Below are 5,353 nucleotides of genomic sequence, written 5' to 3' on the forward strand. Positions count from 1 at the left end.
ATACACTTCTGTTGACAGATAACCTCCTTTGTGCCAGACTGTGTGGAGACAGAGTTATCTTCATTAGAATTGATGGTCTCACTAGGAAGAGCAGTTGCTCATTTTTGGATTTCCTGTAATGAATCAGAAATTGACAGAATTAAAAAAGTATGTATTAATAAAAGGCTGTAATGAAATGCTAAAATGACTGAAGTGACTTGTTTAATAGGAAATATATGGAAAGTAAGAAGCAAAAGTTTTATCAGAGACATACAGAAGCAGATGGGACAGAATTTAGGTCATGGTTCCACAAGGGCAACTCTCATTATTTTCCAGCTAGATTCTTCCAGGATGAGACCACAATGGGATTTTAGTTTAATGTCTTTGAAAACATAGTATTTTTCATGTGCCATATATGATAAGAGGAAATATATATATATATATATATATATATATATATGTATGTATAAAATATGTATATACATAAATGTATATAATAGTTATGTCAAAAAGTTTGATCCGATTACATAAGTCATACATACATGATTTACTTATCATAGTGATTGTATATTGCATGCCTTTCTTTTGTAATTGAAGGTAACTTATATGTTAGAGGATTATTTTCATTGTACTAAAACTCCTAAGTCATGAGTCTGACTGGAAACCAGGTCATTGAAGGGAGAGGTCAACTTCATTACCCACCCAAACCTGTTTCATAAATTTAGGATAGAGTATGCTGATATGGACATGTTGTGTAACACTTTTGAAAAATAAAATGCTTGGGATACTTTTGGTCTTTTAAAATCCTACATATGATTGGTTCCTTCTTTTCAGTCTTGAAGGTATGACAAGATTAATGTTTCATTCATTTCTTACCATTACATACATAATTGTGTAAATCATAATTCATGAAAATCTGTATTATGTGTTCTGCTGGACTTATGTAGGAGGCATTCTCTATTTTAATTGTGTTTTAGTTGTGCTTCTTAGTGAACAAGAAAAATGTCTTGCCTTCCCTCTGAAGAGTTACTTTTTATATGGGAGACTTAGACATCTGGCTAGTTAGGATGAATATGGTTTCCAGCTTAAAGCAATAATTTTCACAAACAAATTTCATCATTATGATTCCATATTTAGATACTGCAGAAAATTCAGACCAGAGAGATGTTCATCACAATTCAGCCACTGTTTAGTTTACAGAGCTTTTATGATGACGTTGTCATGATCAAGACATGTGATAGGAAATGTATTCTGACAAACTTCAAATGTAGTGAACCTCATTAGTTCACAGTGCAGTTTCCTAGACAGAATGTTTGAGATATTAAGCATTTATACTGGTTTCCTGAGAAAACATTAATCTGAGACACAGAGGAAACAAGACCTAGGTAGAAGTCCACTATTTTGATAACAAAAAAAGAAAAACTAGAGAAGATCAGCACAACAAACTTTTGTGGGAACTAATGCCTCCCAAACTATGAGGCAGTTACTACCAAACAAAATTTAAGCCACCATGAATTGGGGTTATTCTGTCCCTTGAAACACCAGAATTTGAGATTTATAAAGAAGGAATGACGAGAAATGCACACTTGCAACCTGGCATACTTGGGCATAGAACTAAATATGTGTCTCTGTAAAGACATGTTTTTCCTACATGGACTGATTTATTTCAGTGGGAAGTCATATTGAATTTGCTGAGATTCTGGTGGCTTGGCTTCCGATCTGTTTTTTCAGGAGCCAGGCATGCTGTGAGAAACAATACCAAAATTTTTTCTCATAATGAAGATAAATAATGAAGCTAAGATTAGTCATGTATATTAAAGTTACTCTTCTTAATAGATAACAATCAAGTAGTCATATCAAATTATGGTATTCTATTTGAAAATGCTGTATTAATAGTTACTATCTAATTATAAATAATTTATATTTTCTTCTATAATACCATGGGGGATTTGAAATTAACTTTGATGACACAAAAGAAATGTAATGTGATAAGGAAAACATGATTTCCTGTATCAGTCTATTTGGCTTCACATCCACCTCCATCACTATCATTATGGGTAACATCTAAAGGATGATATTTCTATTCCTCAAATAGAAAAATCTCCCATGCTCTTGGATAGGTAGAATCAACATAGTAAAAATGGCAATCTTGCCAAAAGTAATCTACAGAGTCAACACAATCCCCATCAGAATCCTAACACAGTTCTTCACAGACCTTGAAAGAACAATACTCAACTCTTTATGGAAATACAAAAAAAACAGGATAGCCAAAACAATGCTGTACAATAAAGGATCTCCTGTAGGCATCACCATCCATGACTTCAAGCTCTATTATAGAGCCATAGTTCTGAAAACAGCTTGGTATTGGCACAAAAATAGACAGACCAATGGAATTGAATTGAAACCCTGATATTATCCCACACACCTATGAACACCTTATTTTCTGACAAAGGTGCTAAATACCATGGAAGAAAGACAGCATCTTCAACAAATGATGCTGGCACAGCTGGATTCAGACAAGCAGAAGGTTGCAGATAGATCCATATCTGTCACCATGCACAAAACTTAAGTGCAAATGGATCAAAGATCTCACCATAAATCCAGACATTCTGAATCTTCTAGAAGAGAAAGTGGGAGATACCCTTGAACGAATTGGCACAGGAGACCACTTCCTGAACATTACACCAGTAGCACAGATATTGAGATCTACAATTAATAAATGGGACTTTCTGAAACTGAGAAGCTTCTGTAAGGCAAAGGACACTGTCAGTAAGACAGAACGACAGCCCACAGAATGGGAAAAGATGTTCACCAACCCCACATCTGACAGAGGCTGATTTCCAAAATATACAATGAACTCAAGAAGCTAGCCACCAAAACACCAAACAATGAAATTAAAAAGTGGGGTGCAGAACTAAATTGAGAATTCTCAACAGAGGAATCTGAAATGGTTGAAAGACATTTAAGAAAGTGCTCAAAATCCTTGGTCATCAGAGAAATTCAACTCAAAACAACTCTGAGATACCACCTCACACCTGTCAGAATGGCTAAAATAAAAAATACCAATGACAATCTATGCTGGAGATGATTGCAGAAAAAAGAACACTCCTCCATTGCTGGTGGGAGTGTGAACTTGTAAGACCACTTTGGAAATCAGTATGGCGGTTGCTTAGAAAAATGGGAATCAGTCTACCTCAAGATCCAGCAATTCCTCTCTTGGGCATATACTCAAATAATGCACGTTCATGCAACAAGGACATATGTTCAACCATTTTCATAGCGGCATTGTTTGTAATAGCCAGAAACTGGAAGCAACCTAGATGCCCCTCAACTGAAGAATGGACAGAGAAAATATGGTACATTCATACAATGGAGTACTACTCAGCAGAAAAAATCAATGGAATCTTGAAACTCACAGGCAAATGGATGGAACTAGAAGAAACCATCCTGAGTGAGGTAACCCAGTCACAAAAAAGACAAACATGGTATGTACTCACTCATATATGTATTTTAGACATAGAGCAAAGGATTACCAGCCTACAATCCTCTTGTGATTGTGGACAGGAGGACAATTGAATCAACATTCCTGTGTTGCTTGGGCCAACAGTAGGTGAGCCTTCCTATAGTCTGTAATCCACAGGTCACATGCTATCAGCAAGAAGGCAGGTGTCCTGCAGCCCACTACTATGGATGGAGGACCTTGGGGCTGGCTGTCCATGCAACATCCTGTCATTCTCTATTATTCTTTAATCATTAATTCAGGTAAAATTTTATCCTTCTCAAGAACTCTGATGCTTTTGATGACTGGTAGTCTTGCCAGCTTAAAGCAAAACAGATTTCACAAACAGGTATTTTGGGATTTATCTATGTGAAGATAGGAAAGTGTAAGATGTATGAAGGTCTGGGAATGTAGTTACGAAGGTCTGATGATGGAAAGGTCTAACACGGTGGACAAATGCAAGTCATGAAGGTTTGTGAATGCAAGGTATAAATGTCTGAAAATGGAAGGTCTAAGATGATAACATAAGGTGTATGAATTAAAGTTATGAAGGTCTGAGGATAAAAAGACTTAAGTGATGATAAAGCGAGTTGAGACATTAAAAAAATGAAATGTGTTCCTGATTTCCCTATTTCTTATGCTACTCTTCATAGTGTGTTCTACAATACCACTGTACAATCATAACTACTAGGTCAAGATTAAGATGCTTTTCATTGTCCTAAAAAAATATGTCAATTTTAAAATGGTAATGCTTTCAGCCAAGTTGCTTCTAACAAGAATATGCTGCTAATGTGTCTAATACTTATGTTTCCACAAACTAAGGATTCTTGTAAGTTCCAGGGAGCTGAATTGGATCCAAACAAACAGGTCTAAAGGGTGGCAGGGAGTTCCATACAGCCTGGACTGCAATGAAACAACCAGCTACCCCAGGATGTGGCAGCACCCCAACCTTCTCACGTCCCCCAAAGATGGACAACGCAGCCCCCCCCCCGTCAGCATGAATCAGTCTTGAGAATTCAATGCCCTAATTCCTTAACCTGTCATGTCTAACAACCCACCTTTTTAAATAATAAGTAAAGGTGGGAATGAAAGGTTCAGGATTTAATGCTGATCAGCAATATCTCTATAAGAGACAGACTCCACCCCCTGACAACACTCAGGGCACACACAGGGACATGCCATCACCATATCACCCACCACACATGTGTGAGGACTCTGGGCATGCGTGGAACCTCAGTGTGCATGCACAGTTTTCCCTTTAAAAGTTCCAGCTTCCCTACTGGTTTCTTTCTACTCTCTCTCCCTGCTTCTGCTTCACTCTCTCTTCTCCAATCTATGAGCTTTCTCTGTCTCTCTATGGTGACCAGCCATGGCGGTCAGCCATTATTCCTGTTTCTCTACTCTCTTAGTCTCCCTACTCTGTTAGACCCTATAGTAAACTGGATAACATGTCTAAAAAAACAAGTAGTACTCTTATAAATAATTTGCATATGTTAAAATTTTGCATGATCTCTGATGTGTTTATACACATTTCAAGCCATTCTGAAAGCTAAATCACATTAGAAAACATTTAAAATTATGCCCCATTTCTATGTCTTTGTAATTGTTACTGAGTTTCTAGTTTGAGGTCATGAACTTAGGCTGGCAAATACTGTAGAATGATATTGGAATGAGTTCACAATTGCCTAATACCAGCCTTTGTCTGTTTGTTACAAAAATCTATTTCTCCCTGTCAATAGCTAGTTTTATGGTGAACTATGGACAGTTAATGATTTCTTTTGTCTGCACTATAAATTTTATCCCTTAAGGCTTGTGATAAGCTAAGCAGTTAGCTATAGCTGGAATCCTAAGAAAACCCACAAAGAGCTCTTTGGC

Source organism: Cricetulus griseus, chromosome 9, assembly GCF_003668045.3.
Source record: "Cricetulus griseus strain 17A/GY chromosome 9, alternate assembly CriGri-PICRH-1.0, whole genome shotgun sequence".
Lineage (NCBI taxonomy): Eukaryota > Metazoa > Chordata > Mammalia > Rodentia > Cricetidae > Cricetulus > Cricetulus griseus.